This window comes from Anomaloglossus baeobatrachus, chromosome 5, assembly GCF_048569485.1.
Source record: "Anomaloglossus baeobatrachus isolate aAnoBae1 chromosome 5, aAnoBae1.hap1, whole genome shotgun sequence".
Classification (NCBI taxonomy): Eukaryota; Metazoa; Chordata; class Amphibia; order Anura; family Aromobatidae; genus Anomaloglossus; species Anomaloglossus baeobatrachus.
The window spans coordinates 254566820-254584328 of NC_134357.1; the positions used below are offsets into that span (position 1 = coordinate 254566820).

Below are 17509 nucleotides of genomic sequence, written 5' to 3' on the forward strand. Positions count from 1 at the left end.
TCTAAAGATTGTTTCTTATATGCTAATTTGCCTATTGACTAGTCGCAAGGGCGTGAGTTCAGTGCAAAACCATAACTAGAGACAAATGAAAATCAAGGTAATGCATACAAGCCGATCCTAATCTACAGGTGCATGTCAATAAATTAGAATATCATCAAAAAGTTAATTTTTTTCAGTAACTCAATACAAAAAGGGAAACATTACCGTTATTAGTCATTACACACAGAGGGATATATTTCAAGTGTTTATTTCTGTTACTGTTGATGATTGTGGCTTACAGCCAATGAAAACCCAAAAGTCATTATCTCAGAAAATTAGAATAATTACCACAAAACACCTGCAAAGGCTTCCTAAGCGTTTAACATGGTTCATTTGTCTGGTTCAGTAGGCCACACCATTATGGGACAGACTGCTGACTTGACAGATGTCCAGAAGGCAGTGATTGACACACTCCACAAGGAGGGTAAGCCACAAAAGGTCATTGCTAAGGAAGTTGGTTGTTCATAGAGTGCTGTATCAAAGAATATTAATGGAAGGTTGAGTGTAAGGAAAAAGTGTGGTAGAAAAAGGTGCACAAGCAACTGGGATAACCGCAGCCTTAAGGGTATGTGCGCACGTTGCTTTTTACCTGCTTTTTTGCTGCTTTTTCTTCTGCGCTGTTTAATGGCAAAATGGATGTGTTCTTCTATTCAAGCAAAGTCTATGGGAATTTGGGTTTCTTGTTCACACTATGTTGTTCAAAATGCTGCCTTTTTGTGGCCGAACTTTGGTCAAAAACTCAGCTTTGCAGTGCAAAACCCAAATGGCAAAAACAATTGACATGTTGCTTCTTTGAAAAGCTGAGTTTTTGACCAAAGTTCTGCCACAAAAAGGCTGCATTTTGAACAACATAGTGTGAACAAGAAACCCAAATTCCCATAGACTTTGCTTGAATAGAAGAACACATCCATTTTGGCATTAAACAGCGCAGAAGAAAAAGCAGCAAAAAAGCAGGTAAAAAGCAGGTAAAAAGCAACGTGCGCACATACCCTAATAGGATTATTAAGAAAAGACCGTTCAAAAATTTGGGGGTGAGTCACAAGGAGTGGACTGCTGCTGAAGTCAGTGCTTCAAGAGCCACCACACATAGAAGTATCCAGGACATGGGCTACAACTGTTGCATTCCTTGTGTCAAGCCACTCATAACCAATAGACAACGCCAGAACCGTCTAACTTGAGCTAAGGAGAAAAAGAACTGGATTGTTCCTCAGTGGTCTAAGGTGTTGTTTTCAGATGAAAGTACATTTTGCATTTCATTTGGAACTCAAGGTGCCAGAGTCTGGAGGAAGAATGGAGAGGCCACAATCCAAGCTGGTTGAGGTCTAGTGTAAAGTTTCCACAATCAGTGATGGTTTGGGGAGCCATGTCATCTGCTGGTGTAGCTCCACTGTGTTTTATCAAGACCAAAATCAGCGCAGCCGTCTACCAGGAAATTTTAGAGCACTTCATGCTTCTCTCTGCCGGCAAGCTTTTTGAGATGGACATTTCATTTTCCAGCAGGACTTGACACCTGTGCACACTGCCAAAAGTACCAATACCTGGTTTAATAACCACAGTATCACTGTGCTTGATTGGCCAGCAAACTCGCCTGACCTAAACCCCATAGAGAATCTATGGGGTATTGACAAGAAGAAGATGAGAACAATGCAGATGAGCTGAAGCCTGTTTCCAAAGCAACCTGGGTTTCCATAACACCTCCGCAGTGCCATGCCACAGGCTGATCACCTCCATGCCATGCCGCATTGATGCAGTAATTCATGCAAAAGGACCCCTGACCAAGTATTGAGTGCATTTACTGTACAGACTTTTCAGTAGATGCCAACATTTCTCACTATAAAATCATTTTTTCAGTTGCTCTTATATAATATTCTAGTTTTCTGAGATAATGACTTTTGGGTTTTCATTGGTGTAAGCCATAATCATCAACATTATCAGAAACAAACACTTGAAAAAAAAACCTCTGTCTGTAATGACTATAAATATATAGGTATAGATCCTTCTGTGTGTAATGACTCTATATAATATATATAGGTAAGGATGGTTGACCTTAGGGAGATCAACATCCAGCACCGCGGAACACCATCACGTGTTTTCTCAACGCAGTGATTCGAGAGCAATGCCCCCTGGGAAATATGCAAAACAAGGAAACCGCGGAGACACCATCACATGTTTCTCAACGCTGGCAGGTAACTAGCCAGGTCTTTCACCGGGAAGGAAAAACCACGGGAAGGGCAGTCTCCAGTCAAGGAAACCAACTATGTCAAAACATAGTATCCATCTACAGACAGCTGTTTCGGGGTATTTGCCCCTCATCAGTGTGGAGTAGGAAACTGGCTAGTGGGAGCAATGCCTAGTAGAAGACTATATAGGTAAGGTCAACCATCCTTACCTATATAGTGCACCTGATGCACATTTTACAGCATCAGGTGCGGATGGCCATCTGGGGTATTCTTGAGTACATACAAAAATCTTGAGTTCATTCTTGGTTGAAATATAGCTTATACTAAACATCAGATGCACTACTTACAACTAGCACTAGAAGCTATACATTTGGATGGGACACAATCTCTACAGAGAAAATGGGAATATGTTGACCAAGGTGGTTTAATATGAACTAGTTGATTAGCCATAAATTCTATTAGTCTGTAAACTTAAAGGGTTTCTTCCAAGAAACTGATAAAAATTAGCACTGTCTGTTGTGAACATAACTAACGCATACACGGGTAACAGATATATTAAAACCTACAACAAAGAGAAGCTGCACCCACACCCACACCCTACTTGTCCTTGTATAGACTAGGAAACCCCCTAGCCACACAACAAATATTTCCATTTTGGACTTGGCTTCCTAAAAAGCCATTGAGGGGTTTCTCGTAAGTCCTGAGGAACCAGACTGGAAGCAAATACGCAGAGCTAACCAGGAGCGGTAAAGTGTGCAGATGTATATGGGGACCCAAGGTGAGGAAACTTAAAGCACATGCACAAAGTGGGAAAAAGGAGAATAATAAAGGAAACAAGAATAACCTTCCACCAACTGAACTAAGGAGAAAGGAAAGGTGTTGGAAAGACAGGTAAACAAACAATAGAAATATAAATAGTGTTTACCTAGCAGGGAAAATCACTTTTCTGAATAGCTGAAACAGCTCAGCATTATCCACCTAGAAGTATCGCCAGCAAGGAAGTGTAATGAAGGGAGAATATACAGTATGTTCCATCTCAGATAGTTATAGGGCAAACCAAAATGAGGCAATGGAAAACACCTGAAGAGGATCAATCCCAGAAAGGAAAAATAAATGCAATAGGAACCATCATTATTTGGACTGGGAATAACAGGGTCATAGCTCAGCAGACAGGTACACAACCCCTTCTACAAGGGACCACCGGCTTCTCAGAAGCCCCCACCATCCGAGGTCGACGACGGAACACTCTCACCAAATGATCTGCATGAAGATCCTTCGAATCAACCCAGGAGTTATCTTCAGGAGTTGGACCATAATCTTTCCACATAACTAGATACTATAGACAGCATCTGACCCCAAGAATTTACTCAACCTCATATTCCCGATCCTCCAAATCCACCTTAATAACATCTTGAGTAAAAGGAGTCCCCTCAATTTTTTTCAAAAAAGAAGCGTAGAAGGCATTATTGATCCTCCAGGCAATCAGAAGTTGCAATTTACTGTAACTGTCATAGGATTTAAAATTTTAGTAATTTTATATAAGGACCTATGAATTTAGGAGCAATCTTTCTAGGCACGACCGTTGAGAGTAAATATTTTTAGGACAATCACAAAATTCCCCACCCTAAAGACCAGAGCCTTCCTACGTTTGTAGTTTGCACCGCTCTTGGCCGGGTCACTAGCTACCAAAAGTCCTCTTTGACCTCCTTCCAGACCTTAATTAATCGGGAAGAAAATCTCTCCTCCTTTGGCACAGAGGACTGTAAAGGCCCAGTCACACACAACGACTTACCAGCGATCCCGAAAACGATGCGACCTGATAGGGATCGCAGGTAAGTCGCTGGGAGGTCGCAGGTGAGATGTCACACAGTCAGATCTTACCAGCGATGCAGGAACAATACAGGTCGCAGTAGCGACCTGTATAACGATCTCAGCAGTCACTGTGACCCTGTCACACAGTGTCAAACACAGCGATGTGTCCTGCCCAGCAGGACATCGCCTTTGAAGAAAATGACCTGGACCATTCAGCAACGACTAGAGATCTCACAGCAGGGGCCTGATCGCTGGTAGGTGTCACACATAACGAGATCGCTAACGGGATCGCTATTGCGTCACCAAACGGTGACTCAGCTGCGATCTCGCTAGCGATCTCGTTATGTGTGACAGTACCTTAAAGCTGAATAGTTCCCAAATGCTGGCTGAAAACCCCTGCAGCAAAATAAGGCAAGATCTTGCTAGTCGTAGACGTATCGTTATTAACCCCTTAATGACCAGGGACGTACTGGTACGTTCCTGGTCATCCCAGGGGAAACACTGCTGATTGCTATGGTGAGCTGGCAGGGATCTGTGCATGTCAGCTGATTTCATCAGCTGAAATGTGTGCTTGGCAGGCACGGGTGGATCCAAGATCCACCCGCATCTGCTTTCCAGTTAAAACGCACTGCCAAAGGGCAGAAGCATGATTTAAATGGCGGCGGCGGAGACCATGGGCTTCCCCGCCGCCATCAGCAGCCCTGTGAAGTGATCACGGGGTGCCGATGGTTGCTGGTAGCATTGGATCATGTCATAACCCTGACTCTTCCATACTGTAGTTCCTCTAGGCTGCGCAAGCGTGGGCTCTGAAAGGAACCCTGTGCAGCTCTAATCAGAAAAAATGGCAGCAGCGATCAGACTGCTGATCCTTATAACCCCCTAGGGGAAATAATAAAATTAAAAGAAAAGTTTTAAAAAAAAAAAAATACCTAAAAGTTGAACTCACCCCCATTTGCCCCATTGTAAATTAAGCAATAAAAAAATAAAAAATATACAAACATTTCATATCGACGCTTTCAGAAATGACCGATCTATCAAAATATAAAATCAATTAACCTGATCGGTAAACAGTGTAGCGGCAAAAAATTCTAAATGCAAAAATTACATTTTTTGGTCATCGCAAATTTTGCGCAAAATACAATACCAAGGCGATAAAAATGGTACATCTGCGCAAAGGTGGTACCTTTAAAAACGTCAGCTTGAGTCGCATTAAATAAGCTGTCACTGAGCCCCAGATCCTGACAAAATGAGAACGCTACGGATCACCGAAAATGGTGCAAAAAGTGTGCCACTTTGGACAAACTTCTGATTTTCCCCTACCCCCTTAGATAAAATTAAACCTATACCTGTTTGCTATCTATGAACTCGTACAGACCTTAGTGATCACACCGACACATCAGTTTTACCATATAGTGAACACGGTGAATAAAATATACCAAAAACAATCGTGTAATTGCACTTTCTTTGCAATTTTTCCGCAGTTGGAAATTTTTTTGCCTCTTTCCAGTACACTATATGGTAAAAAAAACTTATGGTTTCATTTAAAAGTACAGCTCGTCCCGTAAAAAACAAGACCTCATATGGCAAGATTGATGGAAGAATAAAAAAATTAAGGCTCTCGGAAGAAGAGGATGAAAAAAAAATGGAAAATTGCCCGGTCATTAAGGGATTAAGAGAAAACTCGGCAAGAGGCTGAAATCCCACCCAGTCCTCCTGATTAGAAGAAACAAAGCATCTCAAATACTGTTATACCTCTTCTTTCAACCTTTCTGTTTGTCCATTAGTCTCGGGATGAGAACCTGAGGAAAAAAAGGCATCTTGATATCCTATCTGGAGCACAAACTATGCCAAAAGCTAGCCAGAGATCGAACCCGTCTATCAGAAATAATGTTTTTGGGAACGCCATACAATTTCACTACATGAGAAATCAGCAAAGATGCTAAACTCTTAGCAGGTGGAATTTGAAGTGGAATCAAATATATAATTTTGCTAAAATGATACACTACCACCCACACAACTGTACTACTGCCAAACGGTGACAGAGTCCATGGACAAATGAATCCAGGCTGTGATGAAACCTCGTTAGGCAAGAGATAACCCGGTGGGGCCTGAGAGGCATTAGCCCCTGCACAGACTCTGCACTTACAAACATACTCTTTAATATCCTTACTAGCATTCTGTCACCAAAAAGACCTAGAAAGAGATTTTCAAGTGGCAAAAGAACCCGGATGCCCAGCCAAGACGGAATCATGTACCTTCATTAAGAAGACATAAAGCTTGTTTATAGGTAAACCTACTGATGCACTGTCCTGAGCATCCTGAATGCATTGCCTGAGATCTATCCCAAGCGCACCCACCACCATCCCTTCACTAACAACCTTGATTGGATTTTGATCCCCCAATTCTGGGACAAAGCTACAAGCCATCATTTTTTTTATCTTAAAGGGAACCAATCACCAGGATTTTCGAATATAACCTAAAGCCAGTGCTATACTGGCTTTATCAGGCTGAGTATGTACTTTCCTTTAGTGGTCAGCTCAGCTATATGGGTTTTGAAATCCAAGAAAGTAAAGTTTATAAAATCATCAGCTTCTTGAGTGACAGCAGCTGATGATCAGATAATAGCGGGGGGGTATGCATAGTTATCCCCTCTCCCTATTAGAATTAGCATAATTATTATACACTTGATGTAACTTTTCACTACCAGGACCTGTGCTGAGGTCATACCCATGTGACCAGAAGGGGTAGGGCCTCAGCCAACATAGCGGATACCAGGAAGCAACATTTTTCTGTTGGCTGAGGCCCTGCCCCTTCTGGTCACGTGGGTCCTGCTAGTGAAAAGTTAAATCGATTGTATAATACTTATGCTAATTCTAACAGGGGGAGGGGATAACTATGAATACCCCCCAGATATTATCTGATCTTCAGCTGCTGTCACTCAAGAATATGCCGATTTTATAAACTTTACTTTTTTGGATTTCAAAACTTATATATCCGAGCTGACTACTACAGGTATGTATAGAATCAGCCTGACAGTGCCAGTATAGCACTGGCTTTAGGTTATATACAAAAGTCCTGGTGATTGGTTCCCTTTAAAACATTCTTAGATCCAGGGAGATAAGTCACAGTAAAATCAAACTGAGCAAAAAAAGAGCCAATCAAGCTTTTCTCGTGTGTAAACACTTAGCAGCATCAATATACAGGTTCTTAGGATCGGTAAAGACAGTCACCTTATCACTTTCCCCCTCCAACCAATGTCTCCACTCCTCAAAAGCTCTTTTAACTACCAAAGCTCTGGGTCACCAATATCATAATTAGACTCCACTTGAGAGAGCTTCTGGGAGTAGAAAGCACAATGATGTAGATACCCATTCATTTTTATTGAGAAACAACGGCTCCCATCTCTACAACGGAAGCATCTACTTCAGCTCAGAAAGGCAGATTGACCTCTTGAGGACAGGAGCAAGAGAAAGCTGTCTTGAAAGCAAAAAAAGCATGTACTGCCTCGACTGACCAATAAGAAAAATCTGTTCTCTTCTTGGTCATGTCAGTCAAGGTTTGGCCAAGACAGAATTTTTTTTAATGAACTTATGATAATTTGCAAAGTCCAAGAGTCTCTGCAAGGCTTTCAGATTACTCAATCCAACCAAAGACCGCCTGCCGTTAAGGCGGCAAGCATGGTAAGCGCGAGCACGCGAGATTCTGAAGTAGCGACGGTCACTTCGCTGATGTAAATCCACAGTATCACGCCCACAGGGGAGTGATACCATGGAAAGCATGTAGACACCCACAGGGCGATGAGACGCTCATGGGGCTAGAAACCCTGTCATTTACATAGGACATATGAAAGTAATAAAACGTTATTTTATTACTTTCATATTACACAATATAACAACACAGGGATGGATAGGAAGGGGTTAGCAGCTCACACAGGCTCCTGCTTGTAGGTCAGAACGCTTTTTTGACATGACAGGTTCCCTTTAAATGTATCTCTGTACCTCAAGTGTCTATCTAAACTAATAGCCAGTTTCATAGCTTCCTCCAGGGACTGCAGTCAGGAACTGTAGACCAGCAACTCCTTAATCTGACGATCCAGTCCCTGGCAGAACTAATTACAAAGGGCAGGCTCAATCCAGGAGGTCTCTACTGCCCATCATCTAAACTCTGAGAAGATATCCTCAGCTTTACAATCAACCTAAATCAACTTAACGGATCTTGAATTCAGCCAATGCGACTCTGTCAGGGTTATCATAAATGAGGCCAAGAGCCAAGAAAAATGCCTCAACAATAGACAACGTTGGTGAATCCTTAGGCAAAGAAAATGCCCAGGCCTGTGGATCTCATAGAGCAAACACAAAATAATGCCAACTTGTTGACTCTCATACACAGAGGAGACAGGACAGAGGCAAAATTATAATATACACGAGGCAGAAAATACTGAAAAACTACTTCTTTAACTATTGAAGCACTTCAGTAACTTTACTTGGGACTCAGGTGCACCATTTGAATTAGCAAGACTTGCGAGATGTTGATGGTGCTTCATGTCCATAACCTCCAAGGATAAAGCTTGAAGTTGTGTGGTCAAAGCATTCACGGAATCCATAATGACGTCCCAGCACACTGTAATGGGCTGGCTATAATGTTATGCATGTAACTCACCCATACACGGGTAACCGAAATATTAAAGCTTACAACAAAGAGAAGCCGCACCCACACCCATTATGCAATCTGTCACGCCCACATCCAAACCTTTACAGCACTGCTGATCACATTGTTTAAGGCTGCGTGCCCACGATCAGTGTTTGCAGCATTTTGGATGTAGCGTGTTTTTGCTGTGTCCAAAACGCTGTGTTGTACAGTACAAGCACAGTGGAGGGATTTCTAGAAATCTCCTGCCCACCGTGCTTGTTTTTTCTGCAACAAACACTGACTTGCGGAACGTCTTTACAGACTACAGCATATCAATTGTTTGCTGCAGTTGCATGCGTCCTCCATAGGGAGAACACAGCAGGAGACCGCAGCCCACTGAACCCTGATCGTGGGAACAGGCAGCTGCGTTCTCCTGCAGAGGAGACGTGCAGCCCCGCAGGTCAGGACCCGCTGCCTCCAGGACACAGCAAGTCCTGATCATGGGCACAGGCAGCTGCGTTCTCCTGCGGAGGAGACGTGCAGCCCCGCAGGTCAGGACCCGCTGCCTCCAGGACACAGCAAGTCCTGATCATGGGCACAGGCAGCTGCGGTCTCCTGCGTTCTCCTGCAGAGGAGACATGCAGCCCCGCAGGTCAGGACCCGCTGCCTCCAGGACACAGTGAGTCCTCAACGTGGGTATAGGCATACGCACATATACGGTACATATTTGAAGACAAATTCCCTAAAATACATATAAACAGACAAATCTATACACAGTCATCTACACTGACATACCTAGATATATACATCATATATATACACACATTGGAAGTAATAATGTGGGGAAGCTGGCAGCAGCCGCACTCACCTACCCCGCTTGTCTCTATCCAGCTCCTCCTCGGCATGTGATCACTTGGCATCACTTTAACAGACCTAGCCACGCACAGTGCACACTAACACCGCTGTGTATGTATCACAAGGGAGGATGGGGGTTTTATATACTATATATATATAAGTATATATATACACTGTATATATACAGTATATATCACAGGAGAGGCTGGGGGCTACAGTATATACATCATGGGAGGGACTGGGGGCTACATTATAGGAGGGGCTGGGGGCTACAGTTTATTCATCACAGGAGGGGCTGGGGTTATAGTATATACATCACAGGAGGGGCTTGGGGGCTATAGTATATACATCACAGGAGTGGCTGGGGGCTACAGTATATACATCACAGGAGGGGCTGGGGCTAACAGTATATACATCACAGGAGGGGCTGGGGCTACAGTATATACATCACAGGAGGGGCTGGGGGCTACAGTATATACAGCACAGGAGGTGCTGGGGGCTACAGTATATACAGCACAGGAGGGGCTGGGGCTACAGTATATAAATCACAGGAGGGGCTGGGGGCTACAGTATATACAGCACAGGAGGGGCTGGGGGCTACAGTATATACATCACAGGAGGGGCTGGGGCTACAGTATATACAGCACAGGAGGGGCTGGGGTTACAGTATATACAGCACAGGAGGGGCTGGGGGGCTACAGTATATACAGCACAGGAGGGGCTGGAGGCTACAGTATATACAGCATAGGAGGGTCTTGGGGCATAGACAGTACTTGAGGGGGCATACATATTAGGCCTGTTTCAGATGTCAGTGATTCTGGTATGTATGTGCTAGTTTTTATAAGTACCAGAATCACGGACATATGCAGACCCATTATAATCAATGTGTCTGCACACACATCAGTGATTTTTCACTGACTGTGTCTCCGTGCGGCGTATATGCGTATACATGATTGCCGCACAGAAACATGTCAGTTTTTTTTCTGGTATCACTGATGTCCCACGGACCACACTATGGTGTGATCCGTGAAACACGTACCAGAAAAACACGGACATTGAAAATAAAAAGCTTTTTCAACTCACCTTCTCCAGCGATGCTGAGTTCGGTAGCTGCTCTCTGCTTCTTCCTGCCTGGCTCATTATGGCATGCATATTCATTTATGCAGCCAGAGCCGACCCGGAAGTAGCTGCAGAGGTGAGAAAGCGGTGACTGAATTGCGGGACTCTTCAGCACCACAGAGAGTAGGAGCGGGGGCAGGTGAGTAATGTCCATGTGCAATCACGGAGTACGGATCACGTATCACGGATTGCACATGGACAACCACTGTGTGCCATGAATCACGGAGTATGAAGGGACATGCGTGTTTAAGGCTATGTGCCCACATGTGTGCGCTCTGCACCGCAGTGTAAAAGTCACTGCATGTCCGCTTCAGAGCGCAGCTGAAAAGCTCCGTTCTGAAACTTTGGTGACTGCAGAATTTGTGCGCTCTGGATGCTGCCTCTCCCTATAGACAGAATGGAGATAGCATGCAAAGCACACGAAAGAAGTGACATGTTGCTTTTTAGAAAGCAGCGATTTCATCATAGTATCATAGTATCATAGTTTTTAAGGTTGAAGGGAGACTCTAAGTCCATCTAGTTCAACCCGTAGCCTAACATGTTGATCCAGAGGAAGGCAAAAAAAAACCCCAATGTGGCAAACAAGTTCCAATGGGGAAAAAATTTCCTTCCTGACTCCACATCCGGCAATCAGGCTAGTTCCCTGGATCAATACCCTATCATAAAATCTAATATACATAACTGGTAATATTAAATTTTTCAAGAAAGGCGTCCAGGCTCTGCTTAAATGTTAGTAGTGAATCACTCATTACAACATCATGCGGCAGAGAGTTCCATAGTCTCACTGCTCGTACAGTAAAGAACCCTCATCTGTGATTATGATTAAACCTTCTTTCCTCAAGACGTAGCGGATGCCCCCGTGTTCCAGTCGCAGGCCTAGGTGTAAAAAGATCTTTGGAAAGGTCTCTGTACTGTCCCCTCATATATTTATACATTGTGATTAGATCCCCCCTAAGCCTTCGTTTTTCCAAACTAAATAACCCCAAGTTTAATAACCTGTCTTGGTATTGCAGCCCACCCATTCCTCTAATAATCTTGGTCGCTCTTCTCGGCACCCTCTCCAGTTCAGCTATGTCCTTCTTATATATCGGTGACCAGAATTGTACACAGTATTCTAAGTGCGGTCGCACTAGTGACTTGTACAGAGGTAGAACTATATTTTTTTCATGAACACTTATACCTCTTTTAATACATCCCATTATTTTATTAGCCCTGGCAGCAGCTGCCTGACACTGTCCACTAAAGTGAAGTTTACCATCCACCCATACACCCAAGTCTTTTTCTGTGTCTGTTTTACCCAGTGTTCTACAATTAAGTACATAATCATAAATGTTATTTCCTCTACCCAAGTGCATGACCTTACATTTATCTACATTAAACTTCAATTGCCACTTCTCAGCCCAATTCTCCAATTTACATAAATCTCCCTGTAATATAAAATTATCCTCCTCTGTATTGATTACCCTGCAGAGTTTAGTATCATCTGCAAATATTGAAATTCTACTCCGCATGCCCCCAACAAGGTCATTTATAAATATGTTGAAAAGAAGCAGGCCCAATACTGACCCCTGTGGTACCCCACTATGAACTGAGACCCAATCCAAGTACGTACCATTAATAACCAACCTTTGTTTCCTATCACTGAGCCAGTTTTTAACCCAGTTACACATATTTTCCCCTATCCCCATTATTCTCATTTTATGTACCAACCTTTTGTGTGGCACCGTATCAAAAGCTTTTGAAAACTCCATATACACAACATCCACTGCATTTCCCTGGTCCAGCCTTGAACTTACCTCTTCATAGAAGCTGATCAAATTAGTTTGACAGGATCGATCCCTCATAAACCCATGTTGATACTCTGTCATAAGGTTATTTTTCTTGAGATACTCCAGTATAGCATCTCTCAAGAAACCCTCAAGGATTTTACCAACCGTAGAGGTTAAACTTACCGGCCTATAATTTCCCGGCTCAGTTTTTGTCCCCTTTTTGAATATTGGCACCACATTTGCTATGCGCCAGTCCTGCGGTACCGACCCTGTTATTAAGGAATCTGAGAAGATTAAAAATAATGGTCTATCTATCACAGAACTCAATTCCTGTAGTACTCTGGGGTGTATGCCATCCGGGCCCGGAGATTTGTCAACCTTAGTGATTTCGAGGCGGCGGCGTACTTCCTGCTGGGTTAAGCAGGTAATATTCAAGGGTGAATTTATGGTATCACTGGTCATGTCATCTGCCATGGCATTTTCTTGTATAAAAACCGTAGAAAGAAAGTCATTCAGCAGGTTGGCTTTACCCTCATCTCCTTCCACCATTTCACAAAGACTATTTTTAAGGGGGCCAACACTATCGCTTTTCAGTTTTTTACTGTTTATGTAGTTAAAGAATATTTTAGGATTATTTTTACTTTCTCTCGCAATGAGTCTCTCTGTCTCAAACTTAGCTAACATAATTTGCTTTTTACATATTTTATTTAATTTTCTATAATTATATAATGCCTCATCACTACCTACCCTCTTTAATTCTTTTAAGGCTTTCTGTTTTTCTTTTATTGCTTCCCTTACAGCTCTATTTAGCCATAGGGGTTTCCTCCTATTTCTAGCATGTTTGTTCCCATAGGGTATATTTTCTGCACAAGCCCTATTCAGGATGCTCATAAAAGTCTCCCATTTGCTTTGTGTACTTTTATTACTTAGTACATCATCCCAGTTTATTGCACTAAGATCATCTCTCAACCGTTTAAAATTTGCTTTCCTGAAGTTTAGTGTCCTTGTAGCCCCTCTACTAGACATCTTACTAAAGAATACATGAAAACTTATTATTTTGTGATCACTATTCCCCAAGTAACCCCCAACTTGTATATTTGATATGCGGTCTGGCTTATTGGTTAGTACAAGGTCTAGTAGTGCTCCCCCTCTTGTGGGGTCCTGTACCATTTGTGAAAGGTAATTATCTTTCATTGTTATCAAAAATCTATTTCCTTTGCTGGAACTGCAAGTTTCTGTTCCCTAATTTATATCAGGATAGTTAAAGTCCCCCATAATAATTACCTCTCCGAGACTCGCTGCTTTATCAATTTGCTTTATGAGGAGATTCTCTACCTCTTCCATAATATTCGGAGTCTTATAACACACCCCTATCAGTATTTTATTATTCATTCTCCCCCCCTGGTGGAGAATGCGGGCAACGATCCTACTACCTCTCGCATTTATGGTAGAGACTTGATTTGACGTTCTAAAATGCCACGTGGGCATGGATCAGGGGACGCAGGACGCATGCAGTTACGCTGCAGTGCAATACGCAGCGTAACTGCATGCAAATACGCAACGTGGGGACATAGCCTAACACGTCAGTGAAGAACGTCTGTGTTTTTCACTGAGGGGCATACACGTTACTAAGAGGTATACACATTACTAGGGGAAATACACTTTACTGTGGGGCATACAAATTACTGGTAGCATAGTTATTACTAAGGGGCATATAGCTCTGGTGTTGGGGCTTATACAGCTCTGGGGGCACATACAGCTCCGATGGGGTGGCTGGGGGCATACAGATCTGGTGGGAGGGGGCTGGGGGCATACAGATCTGGTGGGGGGGGCTGGGGGCATACTGATCTGGTGTGGGGGCTAGGGGGCATAAAGATCTGGTGAGGGGGCTGGGGGCATACAGATCTGGTGGGCGGCTGGAGTTGTAGTTGACAACCCCTTTAAGACTTGCTTGTACAACACCAGTCTTAATGAATTTGCCCCTTTGTGGTTTTTATTACTTGTGGAGTCTTACTGGGCATGGGTGAAAAGTATGCAAAGTAGCTCTCTCAGAAACTGAATGAAACTCTTGCAAGTACTACCTAGGAGAGATGACTACCTTATTAGTGAACAGCTGAACCTTTAACAAGCCTTATAATTTGACTAGGGACAAATGCCAGAACCTCATCTACAACTAATAACATGCAGAAAAAAAACCCTAAAATTTGACTAAAATGTTCAGCTTGACAATGATCCCAAGTACAAGTTCAAAGGTATACACAGAAGGAGCCTCAGAATGTGTATGTCCTGGTAGAAGCCCAAATCTCAGTCTAGGACTCGTTCAAGCTACCTGAACAACCTCGACCAATTTTTCAAGGAAAAATTGGTGAAAATCAGAGTCAAACATTGAATAAAACTGTTGAAAACTTACCCCAACAAACCGAAATGGAGATCCCCCAAATACCGGTCAGATGTATTTTGAGTTTATAAATTACTTTACCATCACACTGGTTTGCAATTTAACCCTAGAACGCATACTTGGGGCCTCGCAGGCCTGCTAGGTTACTTGTTTTCTATGGTAGATTTCTATGGTTGCGAGTTCTAGGGTTAAGGTAATTTGTGAACCAGACAAATGTGTTCAGGGGGTTCAGGATTTCATTAGTTTTGGAAACAATGATACAAAAGTAGAACAAAATCCATTTTTTCACTCTCGCGCCTCATCAGAGGGAAGCTGAAGTGTCAAGAGCCACAGGTCCGGCATTTCTCAGAGGTCTACCTCTGTATATAAAATTGGCTTATTTGTACTTGTCCCCAGTGAACAGCTAAGTCTGATGATTTCAGTAAGCTTTCTGCTAAAGCTTTTAATCTACAGTAATTGCTAATTGATCTGGTATGTTATTCTTTCTCTGCAGGTTCCAATACATGTGACTTGTCAAACATAATTAAAGGGATTGTCCAGAAGCAGAAAAAGATACTCTTTTCTTTGTAAAATTTGCATGACCTTTGTCTATGGACTGTGTGTGGTATTACAGCACAGGCCTATTCAAGTTCATGGGACTTAGCCACACCACTCATCTCCCAAGGGCAGGGGTGGCACCGTTTCTGGAAAACAATATAGTTCTCAAACCATCAAATGGTTTGAAGTCCATATGTTGGGAAAAAGGTAGGAAGTTTTAGGGGGGAGATCACATGATCATTATCAATGGTAAAAATGGTAAAAACAATGTATATCATGAGACACAATGGTGGGGGGAAAAGGCAGTCATATATATAGGATGGCTTTTGGTGCATATTTGCTTGTGGATTACACTTGTAGATCAAGAGAAGTAAAAAACCACAGTATAGAACTCCTCTGGCTCTTCTGTTGTACCGCGAACCTGATGCGTGCCACTGGCTTCCAATCTACAGTAATTATGTGTCACTGCAGCGCTCACATGTGCCAATATGTTACCGCTAAAGGCTGGTGGGGATCACAGAAGCATTACCCCAAGAGCACCAGAGGAGGGGAGTGTTTTCTTGTCTTAAAACTAAAGCGTATAAAAAATCATCTGTTTTTCATAGTAAAAAAAACAAATATCCATTGTCATCTGTATGTCCATTTTTTTTACATCTATTTTCTTCATTTATTCATCTATAATTAACCCCTGTGGGACTGGTTGATTTTTCTGTCACACATATACACACAGACACAGACACACACACACACACACACACACACACACACACGCACGCTCTTCTTCCAAGAGCCATTACTTTACTTACTTTTCGGTCAGCATAGACGTATGAGGGTGAGCATGCAAGCCAGCATTTATACTACTTAAATGGCACTTTCAGAGATTTTCAGCATGATTTAAATAGTAAAGCAGCAGCAATCTTGCCTCCATTTGCTGTGGCAGAAGCTTGCTGTGTACGTTACTATAGCAAACATTTGCCCCATATGGAGTGGGTAAAGCTCCTGAGTCAGTTTCATAGATGCACATCCTGATAGTATGATGTATATTGTCAAGGAGACAGGTTGAGACAGCCGGGGGTGTCACGCAGATATCCCACTGCTGTCATCAATTTGTCACAAACAGCACTGTTAGGCTGGTTATTGGGGAGCTCAGGGAGTGTATTGTATGCATGCGACCAGTTCCAACACATGGAATATATATATACCTCTGTACAGTTACTACCAAGCTCCACAACTACCCAAGAAAAAGTATTAGCTGCCACCACCAATCATTTATCAGGTCGATTGGACACCTGTTACAGGTAGTGAATGGCTTCAGGGATGCGATTTAAAGAGCAAGAGGAAAGAAGCTATTGAATTTTAGGTATTTAATCTGAAAGATACGCAGTCTCTACAAAAATATACAAAATATGTTACAAAGGGGACCCGTGGTCGCAGGGGTGGCACAATTCTCTTTTTGGAGGGAAGTTCTCCTAATAAAAATTGGATCAATCCTACACAGAAGTGTACCTTACTTGCCTCGAACCCAGATTATAATGTGGTATTTACTTTTGTTAACCCACATTATACCCATATATCTCCCCACTGGTAACTCATAACAGGGCAGATCATGGGATGTGGCTTCAGTTTCCTGAAAATTATGAAATCCCTACTTATAGGATATCTTTGCCCCTGGAGGTCCCAGCTTGAAGATATTGTGGTAATATTTCATATTGTGATGTTATCTTTCTAGAGATATGAAATATGGCATGGCTAGCATCATCCAGTGCCTGATATTAATTTGCGGCTAATAGGCATGTCTTACATTTCTGAAAAAATATGCATGTTCTTCCTCTGGAAATCTTGAAACTAAAAATGTATTTCCCATCAATATCTGATTGATATATTCCCCAATATTCATAATTTTCCACTTGTGCCCAAGTGTCTGAAAAAATATTTTGATCTGAACACATTGGTTCTAGTGCAATGCTATTTTTCTGCCCTTAAATATACAAAACCCAGGCTTTTTGTCTGCACTGGTACATCTGCTAGATATCAATTACCTGTCCACACCTGGAGGTCTTAGCTGTATAGGGGTCATGTGGAGTGTTAGATTGCAAGCTCTCTTTCCTCCTCAATTATTAGTCCCATGTGTTCAGTGTGGATATGTCTCCTCTCCAGAGATGTCTGTATGG

General features: G+C 42.6%; 1 protein-coding gene across 1 annotated transcript in view; it reads right to left on the reverse strand.

The window, feature by feature from the left end:
- Positions 1-17509, reverse strand: part of LOC142311173 (calcium-binding protein 2-like) — a 45289-nt gene that overhangs the window by 18963 nt on the left and 8817 nt on the right. The gene's annotated exons all lie outside the window — the stretch shown is intronic.